General features: G+C 43.7%; 1 protein-coding gene and 1 long non-coding RNA gene across 3 annotated transcripts in view; one reads left to right on the forward strand and one right to left on the reverse strand.

The window, feature by feature from the left end:
* Positions 1-5,084: 5,084 nt before the first annotated feature.
* LOC135907623 (uncharacterized) overlaps positions 5,085-19,022 on the reverse strand; it is a 290,002-nt gene continuing 276,064 nt past the window's right edge. Inside the window, exon 3 of the long non-coding RNA XR_011508947.1 lies at positions 5,085-5,908. This is a non-coding gene — a long non-coding RNA (uncharacterized lncRNA). The remainder of the gene's footprint in view (positions 5,909-19,022) is intronic.
* Positions 16,448-19,022, forward strand: part of LOC135907619 (ornithine decarboxylase-like) — a 55,808-nt gene continuing 53,233 nt past the window's right edge. The window contains exon 1 of one of the 2 annotated variants that reach the window (XM_065439299.2): positions 16,448-16,600. The gene's annotated coding sequence lies outside the window, so the exon portion shown is untranslated. The remainder of the gene's footprint in view (positions 16,601-19,022) is intronic. The other variant, XM_065439300.2, reaches the window with a different exon arrangement.

Consider the following 19,022-nt stretch of genomic DNA (forward strand, 5'->3'; position numbering starts at 1 on the left):
CGAGAATCGTTTGGCGAAAACCAGGACCCCTACCAAAAATATGATGTTCTCTCGTGTGTCGAAGCTTGCGAAGCACAGTTCCTTCCGATATCACAACCGGTGAAGCCACTGATGCATCAATCGCACAGCCGTGAATAAATAGGTGCCCTAAAGCACCCAAAGCCCAAACTCCCAAAGCAATCTTGCGAAAAAAATTCAGATATTGAGTCACGATGCCTCCATATGAGGAAGAACACCGAATTTGCATAGTAATGGTCCTCCAAAGGTGAATTTTATTCTACGCACTCTGCACAGCTAAAAAATCAATACGCTCCAGTTTTAACATTTTCCCTGAAGAATATCATAATTCGTGACCGAAGGGGCTTTAGTAACGCGAGCTTTCGTTAGAAACATTAACAAAATGCATAATTGTGCGAGGTTGTCGGAGTTGAGGCAAATGTTTTAGCATATTTAGAGATGCCCTAGAAACGCCTAGAGCAGACTCTGTAAATTTAATCTATTCTAGGAAGGTGAAATGGAAAAAAAAAGTTCAGCTACACATCAGTCATGAAAATACTTATTTGTAGTATATTCAGTTAACTCGCATGTGTCGACAGGATGCAACAGGTTTTGAAGAGTATGGCTTCAGTAGTGGATGACCGTGAAGCTTTGAATCGAGCGAAACTGTAATGAGAGTTATAGCCCAGCGAACCAGAAGGCCAGTGGGCCCAGCGGGCCAGTGCGTATGCGTGGCACAACATGCGCACTGGTGACTACGCTGGCCTGCCGGCCCACTGGCGCACTGGCTCGCTCAGCTCTAAATCTCTATTGTAAGTTTGTAGAGGCTGTGGTGGTTGCATTCCTCGTGTCCGGGGACATAAACTATGGTGCTCTAGCGTTCGCATGACGTCTTGGCGTTTTCAAAGAATCGGAACGCAATGTATTCATGCGAACCTTGAGTTTATGCTCACGTATACTTGCTGACGTCATCCCTTTTTTTTTATAACTTACTACAATTTACGGCCGTCATTATTATGACCTTGCATGGCAGGTGGCAGGTGGACCTTGCATGGATAGAATTGAACATGCTCTCAGGAACGGAGGAAGACTAAAAACAGTGAAGAAGAAACTAGAAATTGGCAAGAATCAGATGTATGCGTTAAGAGACAAAGCCGGCAATATCATTACTAATATGCGTGAGATAGTTCAAGTGGCTGAGGAGTTCTATAGAGATTTATACAGCACCAGTGGCAACCACGACGATAATGGAAGAGAAAATAGTCTAGACGAATTCGAAATCCCAAAGGTAACGCAGAAAGAAGTAAAGAAAGCCTTGGGAGATATGCAAAGGGGGAAGGCAGCTGGGGAGGATCACGTAACAGCAGATTTGTTGAAGGATGGTGGACAGATTGTTCTAGAGAAACTGGCCACCCTGTATACGCAATGCCTCATGACCTCGAGTGTACCGGAGTCATGGAAGAACGCTAACATAATCCTAATCCATAAGAAAGGGGACGCCAAAGACTTGAAAAATTATAGGCCGATCAGCTTACTGTCCGTTGCGTACAAACTATTTACCAAGGTAATCGCAAATAGAATCAGGAGCACCTTAGACTTCTGTCAAGCAAAGGACCAGGCAGGATTCCGTAAAGGCTACTCAACAATAGATCATATTCACACTATCATTCAGGTGATACAGAAATGTGCGGAATATAACCAACACTTAGATATAGCTTTCATTGATTACGAAAAAGCGTTTGATTCTGTCGAAACCTCAGCAGTCATGGAGGCATTACAGAATCAGGGTGTAGACGAACCGTATGGAAAAATACTGAAAGATATCTATAGCGGCTCCACAGCCACCGTAGTCCTCCATAGAGCAAGCAACAAAATCCCAATAAAGAAAGGCGTCAGGCAGGGAGATACGATATCTCCAATGCTATTCACAGCGTGTTTACAGGAGGTATTCAGAGACCTGCATTGGGAAGAATTCGGGATAAAATTAATGGAGAATACCTTAGTAACTTGCGATTCGGTGATGGTATTGCCTTGCTTAGTAACTCAGGGGACCAATTGCAATGCATGCTCACTGACCTGGAGAGGCAAAGCAGAAGAGTGGGTCTAAAAATTAATCTGCAGAAAACTAAAGTAATGCTTAACAGTCTCGGAAGAGAACAGCAATTTACAATAGGCAGCGAGGCACTGGAAGTCGTAAGGGAATACATCTACTTAGGGCAGGTAGTGACGGCGGATCCGGATCATGAGACGGAAAAAATCAGAAGAATAAGAATGGGCTGGGGTGCATTTGGCAGGCATTCTCAGATCATGAACAGCAGGTTGCCATTATCCCTCAAGAGAAAAGTATATAATAGCTGTGTCTTACCAGTACTCACTTACGGGGCAGAAACCTGGAGGCTTACGAAAAGGGTTCTACTCAAATTGAGGACGACGCGACCAGCTATGGAAAGAAGAATGATAGGTGTAACGTTAAGGGATAAGAAAAGAGCAGATTGGTTGAGGGAACAAACGCGAGTTAATGACATCTTAGTTGAAATCAAGAAAAAGAAATGGGCATGGGCAAGACATGTAATGAGGAGGGAAGATAACCGATGGTCATTAAGGGTTACGGACTGGATTCCAAGGGAAGGGAAGCGTAGCAGGGGGCGGCAGAAAGTGAGGTGGGCGGATGAGATTAAGAAGTTTGCAGGCACGGCATGGCCACAATTAGTACATGACCGGGGTTGCTGGAGAAGTATGGGAGAGGCGTTTGCCCTGCAGTGGGCGTAACCAGGCTGATGATGATGGCAGGTGATCGCACAATGTAGCCTACATGCCATGCTGTAGCCACAATGTAACCATACGTGCAGTCCCTGTCTATGCGCTAACATGCAGTGCCTTAAATGCTACTGCAATTTGCTGTTGAGCGCTGTGCCAAAAGCATGATTTTCCGAACAGGCCGGATCATTTTGATTGGGCTGAAATGCAAAAGCACTTGCGTGGTCTCCTTTAGGGACGCATACAGAACGCCTGGCGGTAAACATGGTTCCGGAGCGTTCCACCACAAGGCAACGGCTAAATGTGCAGTTTGGAAGAGTTGCATTTTAGTGCACAATTCTTAAATAAACCACATGGCAAATGCCAAATTTTTTATCCTAAGTGGTAGCTCAGTGCCGGGCGGTCTTTGTGCTAAGCCATAGGCATGTCATTAAATACTTGTAAGCACACAATAGTTCTGCAATTGGAAAACGCGAAAGAATAAAAATGAAGCAGTTAGGTTAGTCTTTTGCTCGTTCTCCAGCGCTAATTTGTTGAGGCCGGTAAAGTAAATCATCGAACAGCGTAAACTTGACTGTCGCTGACATACCAAAGTTCATTTTGGGGAACTTCCGCCTCAAGATCTCATGTGAGCAACTGTAGCAATGCTGGTATGCTGCTTACAGCGCTGTCCAAAAAGCAGTCGCCGGAGTTTTCATTCCTAGTACCGGAGAGTACTTTGCCCTTTGATGATTGCACAGTCAAATGGTACGTGCCAAGTCACCATTGGGCTATTCTGTTTTACTGAATCCCGTATTTGTGCTTTCTTCGCTAGTCATTTTGCCACCAGTGTGGTGAACTTCCGGAGGCACCCACGAATCCTGAGTAGAATTCTGCGGTTTTGCGTCGCAGAACCGCCATACGATTACGAGGCCCGCCATAGTGAGGAACTGCGGAATAATCTGGTCCACCTGGAGTACTTTAGCTTGCACCCAATGCGTGCTCCATTGCCGTTGGTGAAATTTGGCCCCATTGAATTTGGGTTTTCGCTACCTGCATTTGATCTCACACACTCAGACTCGGGGTTTGCAGCGCAACGTCGTAGGCGCTACGCAACCACAGCAGGTGGTCTACCGTACGCTCCAGTGAAGCTCAATGATGTGTTCGCATGAAGTCTTCATATCGCACGGATACCATCAAATCGGATATATTGATGCCAAAAATATGAGGACGTCGCCGTACAGCTTCTCTGCATTTAGTAAGTTGTAGACGAACTCAATGCTCCTCCGTATTTCAGAACACCAGTACGCTGCAGCAACAAGGCGAAAACTGAGATTTCTGCATTAGCCGTTGTCCTGCTGTCTAGATGGGGTGAGGAGACGATGCTCATGGCAAAGCGTTGTTGATGTTTCTGCATGACACAAAAGGAGACGAGTGGCTCCAGTAGAGACACCGCGCAACCTACATAAGCACTCATCCCTTCTCTTATCATCTTCATCCTCCATTACAGTACTCTCACTCGCCTTCCCTCTGCCCCAATGCAGAGTAGAAGACTACAGCACACTAATTTAGATCTTTATCGGTGCTATTCCTATGAATAAACTATATCTAATGAACACTTACGATACTCTGTTAGAAACCGTCACGCCTCCATCAACGCTTACGTATACGAGGGCGCATTCTTGTCATTTATACCAATATTACGACGCAATAGCGAACCGCGGACTTGCGACTGAACATTTTGCATTATGCAGCGCATTTACTGGCAAAACACTAATGACATCTGTAATTCAATGTTACATCTTGCAGTCTAGTAACAAATAGTATTAAAAATATTGAGCAACGTGTTTGAGGGTGAGAAAAGTGAGTTAGGTGTAGCTTACTCTAAAATATACCAAGAAAATCTCCATATTCGCTTGTGAACGTCTTTTATTTTCTGTGCAGCTTTGGCAATTGCAAGCATAGCAGCTGATTTAAATGGAGGAAGCGCCTCCATATAGCGCTCTGCCACAACCGCATATTTGGATCGGCCACTCCCTCACTCCAGTGTTTAATTCCAAAAGTTATATGGTACGGGTAAAACAGTAATCAAGGCAATATTATCGAAAACATAACATCTGCGTGCGCATATTATTTTTAGAATGTTCATTTATCGATGTTTTCGGTCAATTGAATGCAAGCGCAAGAAGAGACACTAAGAGCCGGACATGGTAAGAGTTGTAACTGCGCACCCAAGACAAGGACAACAGACACAAAGAAGTAGGTAAAGGCAAGGCGCAGAAGACCAGGACTTAGGAAGAAGAACACAAAGGACAAGATGGGCGCCCGTATCCGTATTTGTGCTTTCTTCGCTAGTCATTTTGCCACCAGTGTGGTGAAGTTCCGGAGACACCCACGTATCCTGAGTAGAATTCTGCGGTTTTGCGTCGCAGAACCGCCATACGATTACGAGGCCCGCCATAGTAAGGAACTGCGGAATAATCTGGTCCACCTGGAGCATTTTAGCTTGCACCCAATGCGTGGTCCATTGCCGTTGGTGAAATTTGCCCCCATTGAATTTCGGTTTTCGCTACCTGCATTTGATCTCACACACTCAGACTCGGGGTTTGCAGCGCAACGTCGTAGGCGTTGGCAACGTCATGCCAACGTCAACGTCGTAGGCGTCGTAGGCCACGTCATGGCGCCCGTCTTGTCGTTTGTGTTCTTCCTAAGTCCTGGTCTTCTACGCCTTGCCTTTACCTACTTCAAGCATGAACCAACTAGCCCAAACAAGAGTTTTACTTGAGACACAAAAGAGCCCTGAGTACTAGAAATATACTGCACCCTTACCAGGAATCCCAACCAACTGGCCCAACTTGTCGTTCTGATGCAGAGCCGGACATATGGAAGCAACTTGCCGCGCCTTGAACTAAAAAACAGATGCTGCTCTTTTGCACTTGATGTTATCCGAAAAGAGAGTTCAATGAATAAAACACGGAAGTCAAAAGTTATGATGCCACACACCCTTTGTGAGAAGATAAACTTCTGTGGTAGCAATTTGTGACGCAAGGTACATCTTTTCACTGGGTACATCGGGAGCGGCAAGACCGTTTCTTTAAACCGAAGATTTATTAGCGAATCCTCCCGGACCTTGCCAACCACGGTTGCTGGACGCTGCTGTGCTGTCGTATGGCTCCTGCACAGAAAATAAACGAATTACGCCTCTAATGATGGTATGGCAGGTCGGTGTCCGAGCCCAGCAAACCAAAGTTTACCTACTGTGCCAATTGCACGCACGCTTACGACTTGCTCCCATACCACTGCCAAGTAACTCTTCGTAATGGTTTGCATATGCGTCACGTTACGCAGCAAGTGTGCACGAAAGCACGCGCGTGCGATAGACTCGCTTCACAAAAGCTTCGATCCACATATACTCCGACGCGTCAATCCAACTGGCATAGTTTTGCATTACTCGCTTCTCAACCATGCAGCATTTGTTAAGCTGAATGGAGTGGGCGACTTGCAAAAGCCAAGTTATACATATTCGTAGGTATGTTAATGTACTTTTCGCATTCGTGCTAGAACAAAATTGTACTATTGCAAGTATAATTTATATAGCCCTAATAGAACGCGATCTCTGAGGAACATTCGTCACAAATGAGCCATTTCCGTCATGCTTTAATAGCCCGCGTCCTCTATTTTCTAAAGAACAGCCGTTCTCCGGAAAAGCGGCTAGAATAGCTTGTGCCGGTCGCTGCGAACGACGGCACCAGCTTCGCCCTGCGTTCTGCTCGCCATATGGGATACGTCCTTCCGGTTTCTTTTACGACAGCTGCTTTGATGCCGGAGGATTACGATTGCGCGCTTTTTACTCGCAGCTGTGCACATCTTCTCAGCGTTCCACGTGAACACCGTGATTCTAATGGCACAGCTATCAGAAAGAACATTCTGCATTTAGAGCCGAAGGCAAAAGTAAACGTGTTTTCTGGCGGCATTTTCATGCTCTGGTTTTCTAGTACACATATCAACGTGTTGGTTTTCCTTGTCCATTGTTCGAATATAGTTAGCTTAGCATAGCGAAATATATATGGTAAGAAGCATTCGGAGAAAAACATAACTTCATAGGTACGAGAAGTTGCTATCTGACAAACGAGTTTGTTATGTTTGGCAAAACGTCCTCATATTATATAGTGTTCTAGTGCGACGGTAGCATACCCGACACAAAGATTCACTTCCAGCGACGAGGGGACGGATTAGGAACACACACACAAACACACACACACACACACACACACACACACACACACACACACACACACACACACACACACACACACACACACACACACACACACACACACACTCTCACACGCTCGCACACAAAGCACAGCAGACGCAGAAGCTTGGCCTTTGTGTTTCTTGTGCACTAGTCAGATATGATATGAAATAGCAGCAAGCCCAAACTTGGGCTTTTATTTATTGCACCTGAAGAAAGCACTGCGGCTGAGCAGTATGAGCAACTGCTTGTTTGGGTGCAAGCAACAATTTATCTGCGTACTACATAATGGCCAGGGCCGCTATCTGGTACACGTTCGAAAAGCTGACGTTCGATTTCGCCTCGCGCGAGTGTCCAGGCTGCGCCGATATCATGGCCTAGGCCAACCTATTCCAATCGCGTGAGGTGAACTCGAACGTCGGCTTTTCGAACGTGTACGTGATAGTGGCCCAGCTGTATTCTACGACGTCCAAAATCCCATAGTCCGCGCGCCGCAATTAATTCTATAACTTCTGCATAAATTAATAAGCCCTAAAGCTACGTGGTAAGTTATGGAATTGGGCATCCTGTTTCTATGTGTACGTTGTCGCTACGTCCAATGTTCGACTCCTCCCCCCCCCCCGTTGTATTCAACTACAATTGTCAAGTACAAGATAGGTGCTTCAGTAGCTGCTTGCATGACATTCACACCTTTTTTACAAATTGTTTTAACATAAAATTTTTCCGGAGTTCCCCGCCAAAGTAATCCTTAACACTGCAAGCCATCGTCTTTATGGGCTAGTATACAAAAAAGTTCACCTCAGCAATGTTAATCGTCAGTTACTGTAGGTGGCTGTGATCATTCCTACTGCGGAGAAACCGCGGTAATGAGCAATGCGCTCATCAACAGTGACACAACAGTTCGTTAAATATGAAAAAAAAACGTGTAGGCCTCATTACAAGCGTGTAGCTTGCATTCGGAGATCAGGACGGCTAGAAACTTAATTTTGGGATGCCGCCTTCAATTGTATCCCTGCACCACATTTCGTCGAGGCTTGAGTTTCCTTTCCGCTTTTGATGCAACATATGCTATGGACATGCTGCATGCGTGACGGGTAAATTTGCCGTAAGTGTTTTCAGGAACATGTCCAAAAATGCTATTCCTAAAGCGCATTGGTGGACAGGATCACAAGAAATAATTTTATTATATAAAAACAGAAGGTAAGAAGAAAAATACGTTATATTTCCACTTGTTTTCTAGCTTACACCGAGAACGGATAAATTCGTATAATAAGAGTAATATACTAATGAAGAGAGTTCTACTCAAATTGAGTTCTACTCAAATTGAGGACGACACAACGAGCTATGGAAAGAAGAATGATAGGTGTAACATTAAGGGATAAGAAAAGAGAAGATTGGGTCAGGGAACAAACCCGAGTTAATGACATCTTAGTTGAAATCAAGAAAAAGAAATGGGCGTGGGAGGGACATGTAATGAGGAGGGAAGATAACCGATGGTCATTAAGGGTTACGGACTGGATCCCAAGGGAAGGGAAGCGTAGCAGGGGGCGGCAGAAAGTTAGGTGGGCGGATGAGATTAAGAAGTTTGCAGAAACGGCGTGGCCACAATTAGTACATGACCGGGGTTGTTGGAGAAATATGGGAGAGGCCTTTGCCCTGCAGTGGGCGTAACCAGGCTGATGATGATGATGACTCATGAACGCGTGCGCAGAAATCTCAATCCTAAGCACAAATTTGTATGGGTTCGTTCCCACTTGCCGGTGAAGGCGACATGGCGGCGAATTTGGGCGGAAAAGAAGAGAGGCCATGTTTTTCCTTGGACCTTGTTAGTAGCTTGCGTGCTGCAAATTAGTCTGCGAGTAATTGTAAAGAGTTGCCGTGGATTAGGGTAACTAGTGGTTAATGTGCAACACGCGTGTTAATCAATTACTTCGTCGTGGTGAGGACATGTTCCGAATGCAAAGAGTGCTAGCAATGTTAGTTTGTTCTGCAGGCATTGACTCGACACTGTACAGGAGCAGGGGGTGGGGGAGGGGGGTATTCGGTAGGGGTTCACCAAGTGGTCTTTCCATTTCGGCCGCCACTGATTTGCTGGGGCCGCTTGTCTCCTTCTCGCTGGTACAGCTGCATCCACTCAGCAATGGTCGAAGTGGACAGTCCACTAGGTGGACTCCAACAGAATACCCACCACCACCCACCCTATGGTTGTTTCAATATTTGTATTCTGGAATCCACCATACATATACAACTAAGTTCGTATATCCTTATCCGAACGGAAATATTTTTTAAATGACAAACTTGTGGCAGACAATCACTGATTTCGTGAACAAAAGTATTGTCTCAAGTGAAATAACTGAACTTGTAGCGGCATTTGGGGCATGACTTCTTTATAGGCACATCAGACATAATTATGATAATCTCAGTAACAGAAGCTTTTGATTTGAAAAATTTAACACACGAGTTCGTATATGCAGTATAAACCAAGTATAAATATAGAAGCGTCACATGATGTTTTCTGTAATGCTTCACTGTTTAGGATGTCTTTGTAATTGGCTGAGCATCCTATAACTGGTACGAAGGAAAATTTCTGGTACTTATTTAGTTATTGCCTACACACTAAGTTCAAAGTATGGCAGCTGCACACAATTTTCGCATCAGGAATTTCTTAGTAACGTAATTTGTAAGCGTCCAATTGCTCAAATGCACCTGCGAGATCAATTTGTATGTTGCTTTCGTAGAGCTAACAGTACCTACAGTTAATTCGCCACCCACAAGTTAAGTGATGCAGGACTTTGATGGGCGTTCATGTAAGTAAATAACTTGTGGGGAGCACATTTGGGTACATAGGAAGAAATTTAGCACCAAGCTTTTTGCACTATTTCGCATTGCCATTTGCTGAGAATTCAACATATGTAAGAAACATTCTTAAAGCAATGAAAACTTTTGTGAAAATGCCCTCAGTATTTGTTCTGCAATATCTGAATTTCAGAATGTTTCATGTCCTATTATCATGGTTCATTAGAAGAAAATATGTATATCTTATAACGTAAGAGAAATCACTGCAACTAATACTTTTAACTGTTTGCCGTGTTACTTGATCGAGCAGACTACATGGACACTAATGAGAAATGCCAAATAGTTTTATTGCCAATGTATTTAATCGAAACTCTAATTGAATATTTTTGCTCTACGAGCTTAGTTAATAAATTGAAGTACGAAGAATATTTCCCGTTTTTATAAGAGGCCAAAAGTTTATTGCAGGTTAATGACATACTTGCCCTATAAATACGCGAACGTTAACAGTAGTTTCTAAGCATTTATATTTTACTTGTGTATTGTGTCTGCACCGCGTAGTAGAGGCAAGAGTACTATGTGATCCTGCACACAAATGTTGGTGTGACCTACAAAACATCCTTTATGTTTTTGACAATAAAATAACATATTTTGTTGTCCTAGTGCAAATAAAAAAATATTTGCGTAACACCGAGCTTGGTACTTTTTTCCGGGCCTGCGGCTATGAAACGAGGCGCCGTGAAATATACCGCCATACGGTCTCCTCGCAGCTGCACCTGTGTGCACGAAAATCCGCGACATTCCTCCATTTGCAGTACACATTATTTTTCCGGTCTTCTGAAACCACATTTCACATCTGATTGTGGCTCATCGATGCTTCTTTAGAGGTTCGAAATAGAAGTCTCTGGCAAAAGTTAGCTCATGCTCAATTTCTGAACACTTTTATTATGTTGGGTGAGTACAGTACTTCCATCGAACCGGCCAAAGTTGAGCATGTGGAAACAGCACCGCTGCTGTCTGCGAGAAAGAATATCAAGAAGTAAACAACCTACCACTGGTTACTTAAAGGAACAGCCGGGAGCGCAAATTGATTTCAATAGTCTCCACCAACTTCGGACTAACTAAGCATTTGTGTGACATTTGAGGGTGAGGTTTACTCTAACATCATAACGAATATAACTAACACTTTATATATATTATTTCGTCTAAGAAGGAGAATAATGTTTTAGAAGGTGAGCCAAAAACCAATATGCCAACTACTTATTTACCAATTGTTTTTAAAAAATGCCACCCTATTTCCATGTTTAATAGCTCCAAGTTAAATCATACCATGCACTAATCAGCCTATCTAATTACGATATCGCACTTTAGGGTCTCGTCTTATTCACTCAAAACTGGCCATAGAGCAAGATCTACGAATTAAAGATTTTGCTCGAACTTGTAGCTCATCTTCGCATACATATGCTACTAAATATTCATATTTACACGAACTGTTATGGTTGCTTGATATAGCCCTTTTGGAGATTTCTCAATCTAGAGAGGTTGTATGATTGTCCACTAAATCTGAGTACTCAAAGTATACATGGAATAGTGGGCTACATTTTGCGCATAAAATTTGTTATCATTTAAAAAAAATGCTATCCATAGTTTGTTGAAATATAAATGGTAAAACGTACATGCATTCTTGAGAGGAAACTATAAATAGGGCAAAAACCTAACGAGAATAATATAAGTATCAGTGTTTTGGGCATTGCACGTCAAAAGCAACAATGATAACATCACGTATTCGGCGGATCCTGACATTGAAATAACGAGAATTTGATTTGTCCGACTGAAGATGCCATGTCGCAAATACAGAAATAGAAAGTCGTTCAACAATGTGCGACATTCTATCGCAAGTAAATGTACTATCGTACCGGTTACGTCCTGTAACGAACGATGTTGTTTATGGCCAATCAAAAAGCGAAAGGATCAACTGTCATATATAGTTAATAAATAGATTCTGATAAATGTCCCTCCCGCACACATTGTGAAACCCACAAAAGCAGTATATAACATACGAATAACTCCAAAAGCTTATGGCAGACAATAAATTTATTCACACAGTTCAAGGGCAATCAGCTATGCTTGATTGACGAATATCAAACTTGAAATGAACTCCGTGGAATGTTTCAAACGGCACCTGCTAGGTTGAAAATAAAATTGAAATACAATACACAACGCTATATTGCCTATGAAAAGTAAATAACCATTGAAAGTGTAACATATGAATGTAACTTTCAAGTGGGCGATCTTAAGCGTACAAATAAAGCGCCACTGAAAGGCACTTATGAATGTTACTCTTCATTGGGCGATCTTGAACCTACAAAAGAAACAAGTACCACTGAAGTAGAACTTAATGATTTAACTAATCATTGGGTGATTTTGAGCTGAGAAAGAAACAACACCGCTGACGCGGAACTAAGGAATGTAACCATTCACTGGGCAATTTTGAACCAAGTAAGAAACAAGTACCACTGAAGTGGTGCTTATGAATTTAACACTTTATTAGGCAATTTTGAGCGCAGAAAAAGCAAGCACCACTGAAGCGGAACTTATGAATGTAACTCTTCAGTGGGCAATCTTGAACCCTGACGGAAACTTGCAGAACAAACACGGAACTTATGAATGTAACTCCCATTGGCCGATCTTGAACTCATAGATAAACAAGCACCATTGAAGCGTAATCTGTTATTGTAACTCTTCACTGGACCACCTTGAGCCCAGAAAACGCAAGCAACACTGTTCCGGAACTTATGAATTTAACTCTTCATTGGGCTACTTGAGCCCAGAGAGAAACAATCGCCTCTGACACGGAATTTACGAATGTGACTCTTCATTGTGCGATCTTCAGCCCAGAAAAAGAAAGCACCACTGAAGCTGAAATTATGAATGTGACTTCTCATTGGGCGATCTTGAGCCCAGAAAGAAACTGGAACCACTAAAGAGGAACGTGCGAATAAGCCTCTTCATTGGGGAATCTTGAGCCCAGAAAGACACTGATGTGGAACTTATGGATACATCTCTTCATTGGGCTATGTTTAGCACCCCCTGCCGCTCCGTCCGCAAAAAAAAGAAGTGAACTGGAATAACGTATCGATGTAACTCTTCATTGGCCGATCTTGAGCCCAAAAAGAAGCAAGCACTCCTGAAGTGGGGCATCAAAATGTAACTTATTATCGGGAAATTTTGACGACTGAAAAAACAATCATAGCGGCCAGCGATAAGTAGAGAACACAGATAATGGCATGAAAAAAAAGGTCACCCTAAAGAAGCAAAGCAATGTACCCCGGAAGTATTGACCGCCAACTTGGATTTGAAAATGGGGTTACTAGTCTGGGGTCTGTTAAACTATAGCGACAATAATGCCGCACGGCTTTTGATGGCTATAACAAAATAAGATGCGTTTCTTTTTATTTTGCTTGGCCACGTTCGTAGTTTTTCAGAGCACACAAAGACTTACCCTGAACAATCTTGGTCGTGTAAAACTGTAAAAGCTCCTAGTGACTAGCTTTGGATTCTCAAACAGTGAAAACAAACGTTATTCCACCTGTGTTGCATTGCAGAGTCATTGATAATAAACGTCGCCTAATTAAAAAAAAACTATTCCTACAGCATTACGGTCGGCATCGCAATGCAGCCGCAATTTGACTACATGTTTCGTTTGTCCAAATTGAGTGAATTATAGTGAACACGCAGCAACCACTGAATATGTAGTCTGTAAAAAAACTATAAACTTTTTGACAACGCTGATGCTCTACTACTCTGTTTAGACTGTTTGGCTTGAAGATATTAACAACGCTGACTTGAACCGACCTGTATCTCATCCACCATGCCAGCTAGCATGTTGCATTCGTACATCTCGAACTGCTCTATGTCACTGCTGACGCCATGTTCATAGTCAACAACAGTGAGTATAGTTAAGGCCAGCGGAAAGGAGTCCATAGTGTGGATGCTGTCATTTTTCCTCTGATTTCACTTTTTACTTTTCGAAGCTAGGAAGAGCCTATGCTGTTATACATGCAAAAGTATAGTTGCATCATTTCTGAGCGCGTACCAGTGTTTAGGGCGACGCGCACCTAGCACAATTTCTCTGGTTTCAGAAGTTCAGTGCAAAAAAAGTATTTTTATGCAGAGGGAATCTATAAGAAGGACTCCGACAGAATTATCCTCAGACGACCAATCCTTTGTCAGCCCTATTTTTTTGCCAAACTTTAGGCTAGTTAACAACATTTCGAACGCGGCCAGGTGTTCTAGTAATGCATCACGAGTTGCAGCAACACTTTTTGGTGAGAAAAATAAGTTTTTTTTGGCACTGCAGTTAGCTTCACGATGTACAACGCATAGTATCTTGCGCGTGCTCCTTGCTTGACAAAAGCAAGGATCTCAGTCCACAACGCATCCCATTGCTAATTGCTCTTTGGCATTGACTGGCCACCTTTGCCTCAGGATTTGTGGAATTTTCTTTAACAGACAATTGGACGAAAGCCACCTTTTCTAAAAAAAAGCTCCAATTTTGTTTGCTGAAAGAGCGCAGATGCTTTAAAGTAATAAGAAAAGAGCCGTAATGCAATATGACGTGTTTTGTTGATGCTGGGCATCCACTAGGCTCAACTGCACAGAAGGTTAACTGCGCACATTAATTGATTTTCTGCTTTGTAAACGCATCATGCAATTATTTACTGAAAAAGACTGAGTTTTGTCGTGAGGACTGCTACGCAGTTGTTTTCTTTATGCCTACACTGTAGGACTATAAGTGTGGAATAAATATTCAACTAAGTAAAGACTATGTTACCTTTATCAATGTTTAAGGTAGCCGCAAAAGCAAACTTATCTCCTGTTGAGTATGGGGAGCCGTTTCATTTATCAGCAGGCTAGCTCTCAGAGTTACACATAGAGAAAAAGAATTATTAAAACTTGCCGCTACTCTTGACATTGTGAAAATATCGCTTGTGTTTCGAACGAGTTTAGTACGCGAGTTCTCGAAGACAAGTTTACTAAACACACTGGACGCTAACAAATTGTGTACGTTGCATACAACAGACTGCCTGTAGTAATGGCCCACAAATACTCAACTTATGGCTAAGTTCCTCATAATCAATGCCTTATACGACTAGAGGATTTATGAAGGTGTACGATGCTTGTTTAGGGTGATCATACGATCACAGCAATTGTTTTCTACCAGCTGGGTCGGTTTGAAAATCTTAAAACAAGCAAATACTTATGTTTTGCATGATATTGGTTGAATCTATAACACTGCATAGAAGTTTATGAATATCCACCAAAGGCCGAGCACATATAAACCACTGACTGTCAAAACCTGAGGCCTACAAATAACCTTGGTTGCTCGCTAAACTGACATGCTCGACGGGCACCGACCGAAGTGTGTTACTTCTTCCTCTTTAAAATTTAGGAGCTATCGAGTTCAATAGATGCTTAAATAGTGTTGCCTGTATGAAATTAACTGCACAAAATATTGTTTTGATAAACTGTCCGGATCATTTTTCCACTTGTGCTCCGTGAACCGGAGAAAGTGTCAGCTGAAGATTTTTTATTTGAAGGCAATGTTTTTGTCTGATTGTATATGGTTGCGCTACAATGTAGCCACGATTGTGTGAAACTTTGTAAAATTAGAAATTGCCTAAAATTTAAATATACAGTAAGGCACAGTTAGGTTAGCAATTAAGTTCTACTGAGAACAGTCGGCCATTTTCCTTTCCCTACGGTTTGTCAGCACGGTAATTAGGTAGCCGCCTGTGATGAGAGATGTGCGCATAGGTTGTATTAGTAGAAAGGAAATGTAAGACCACGGGCACCCGCTTATGGTAAGAAAGAATCGCATAATGAAGAAAATGATGAGGATCATCTTGGTGTGGCACGACCGAGCATAGACGCAAAATATCAAGAACACTGCAGCCAATTAGAGTTGACACAGACTCTGACGAAGGAACAGAAGAAAAATAGGAACAGAGAAAGTAGGACACTAGCGAGGCAAGAAATGGAGGCCGCCGCTGCATCGGGTGCTGGAGGGAGCTGTCGGCCTGCGGGCCCGAACTTCGAGACTCCAATGGAGCCAAGGTGACGTACTATCAGTGACGTACTAGTCCAATTAAAAATGAAAGATGGCCGCATTAAAAGGGTTCTCAACTGTATCGAGCAGGAAACAGATTAAGGTGAATGTCAGGAAATGTCAGTTTTTTTTTCTGTTACATCGTATTTTTTCTGAACTCAAGAACAAGGATGAGGGCTTCAAGCAGACCCCAGTATTCCTAGTCGCAGTGGATGGTATATTTACGTTTATTATTTACGTATATACGATAGCAGTATATTTACGACAGCTTCCCATGCCATCTTTTGCCCGCTGATCTCGTATCGTGACTGCCTTTTTCCGTGCACCGGATGTTTGGTCTTTGTCATTCGATTCGACGTAGCTCGCACATCGCGCAAGGTTGGACAGATACTCCGACGGGATTTAAAAAAAGCAAAAACAAGAAGCTCAGGGTAATGAAACGCCTGCGCTCCATGTCACCTGTAAACTAAGACCGTACTGGTCGGCTCTGACATGTGTTCGCAGCACTGTGTGCGGACGTGAAATCCGAGAGCGTGCAGAGCAAAAATGGAAATGAAAATTCAAGCGAAAAGCAAATGAGACGATGTTGCTGCCGTAAGAGCTGTGTTGAGAGAGCGAATTGACGGTTTCCGCGCACAGAACTTGCCGGCAGTATAGTCTAGTCGAGGCTCCAGAGAGGACGAAGAGGACCGGCGCGGAGAAGTGGCAAGGTGAGCCGAGAATGTTTCGCCGAGATACCGTCAAGGTGTCACGAGGAGGAATCTGCTAATGTACCGCACATTTTGCATTTCAGCCTTTTCCTAATAAGCAGTGTTAGAACTGTAAAGACAATGGCCACCACAAAGTTTCCTACTGCAAATTACTAGACGAAGCTATCGTACTGTATTCGATCAGCAAGCGTGAGATTGATGGTTAGTGCATAAATATTCCTTATCTTTGTGCTTGCGGTTTCAAACGTTCTTGCGGCTTCGTATCACTGCTATTTATATGCCTTTTATTGGCCTAAGTGTTGAAGCAACTATACACATCTCAAAGCAAAAATAGCAATCGGACTGTGCAAATACGCAGAGTTCACGCGTATTGTTTGATTTTGTTCATAATACGCAATTTGCAAAGCCAGCAAGCTGCTTTAAGCGAGAAGGACGCCGTTAAGGCAAATCAAAGTGCTAAACATAATTATCATTCTGGCTTAATAACGTGGTTTGCGGCTAGCGCCACACCGCCACCTAGTATTTTTGAGGGCAACATTTATGCACCATGGCAGTGTGCACTTTATGAAATATAATATATCTGCTTCTTTAATTACATGGCTACAAAGTTCGAGAGGTTTAGAAATAATTGCGGACCAATAGTGTTCGGCAATCGTGCTATCTTCCCTCACCTAAATCTACGCCGTAGCTTATATTCCAAGTCTTTTTTAACAAGCTGGCATCCCAGAAAACTTTGTGTAATAAAACTAGCTTTCGGTGTTATGCAATAGAGGTCGAGCCACATTTTACATTTTCAGATACATATTTAGTACAACTTCTTATCTACATTGCTCTATCTAGCATAGCGTGTCCAGTCAAACGAAACAATGAGCATATCTTCCTCATTGACCAACAGGCGTATTGTAGTCCGTTCAAAATACCGATCTACATCGCAAATAAAATTGAAGGCATGTGCTAAATGTGTAGGTGACCCTAAGGCTCGAAAGATTACTTGACTGTCTGCTTGATCTAAAAGAAGCAAAAACAATAAATACCTCAACTCAGCTAGGGAGTTTCACTGATTCACTTTTAGGGCCCTCACGACAATACCAGGCTCGCGTCAGTACGATTTACAGCATTGGGTGGCAAAGCTGAGAGTAAAACTTTGGTGGGCGCATATTGTTGTAGCGGGTGGCAGAGTGACGGAGACCATCCAAGAGCACGTACCGTACTGTTTTATTTCAGCGACAGCGAACTAGATATATAGACTGCTTGCCTATGACGTAACATAAAAAATGGCTGTGGCTTAGGTAAGGTTAAGCCCAGGATGCGAAGCATACTAGCCTTTATTTTAGTTGTTGAACCACTGTTTAGCCTGGTGAACTGCTGTTGCTTGGCTATATTTGGTTCGGCTAGACGAAGAAACAACTCATGCATTACTTCTTCGCCTTCAAGAGTGGAACGCGACAGCGTTCCCGTCGACCCGCCAAGGGGTGTAAGACAATGGGCTACAGGGCAGCGACTACGCGCCCCGCATTGGACGCGGTGAGCGTCGAGCAAAGCAGCGTTCGGCGCGGCAACGAAATGTGCGCCTGAGCAAGAGACGCACGCCTTAGAAACAGCGCGTTTCTAAGGCAACACCGCATTCACTAGAGGCGCTTTTGTACCGCTTTGAAGCGTTGTACTCGTGGCTCAGTGGTAGCGTCTCCGTCCCACACTCCGGAGACCCTGGTTCGATTCCCACCCAGCCCGTCTTGCAAGAGTTGAGCCAAAGCCACTTCTCCTCTGTCGTGACGTCACGGTGTCACGTGATTTCATGGTCACCGCCGCGCCTGAGGAGCTGGGTTGAGCCCTCGTAATATGCTTCGCATAAAAAGAACGAATCATGTTTGACACGTGTGGTACAGCTCTTCATATCACTTCTCCCTTTCTTTTAAAACTGCAGTCTTTGCACGGGTCTTCGTTGTCGGGTAGACCTCCGTAAGACCGGCGGACGTGGGGGAGAGAGAGCCTGTTCGGCTGGACGGACGTTGGAGGTGTTGTCGAAGGAACAGGGGCAGCGCCACTTGCTTCTGGAGTGGCCAGGCTGCACCGGGCTTCTGGCGTTGACGAGGGCCGATTCTTGTTGTCCGGGCTGGGTTGAAGTGAGTCGGACGCCTCCGCTTTTGGGGTGACGGGTGACACAGGCACGCGACGGAAAATTTGGTCGAAGTGACGTCTGGCTAGGCCATCTGGAGTGTCGACCGTTACAAGGCGTGAACCCTCTATGCTCTTAACGATGCCTGGACGCCAACGCTCCCCTTGGCCAAAGTTGCGCACCCATACCTGGTCGCCGGACTGGAATCTGGGAGGCTGCGAGTAACTTTGAGGTAGAGAAGGGACGCAAGTATCCAAGCGCGAACGAATTTGGTAGTTCAGCAGCATCTCTGAAGGAGACTTGCCG

Source organism: Dermacentor albipictus, chromosome 10, assembly GCF_038994185.2.
Source record: "Dermacentor albipictus isolate Rhodes 1998 colony chromosome 10, USDA_Dalb.pri_finalv2, whole genome shotgun sequence".
Classification (NCBI taxonomy): Eukaryota; Metazoa; Arthropoda; class Arachnida; order Ixodida; family Ixodidae; genus Dermacentor; species Dermacentor albipictus.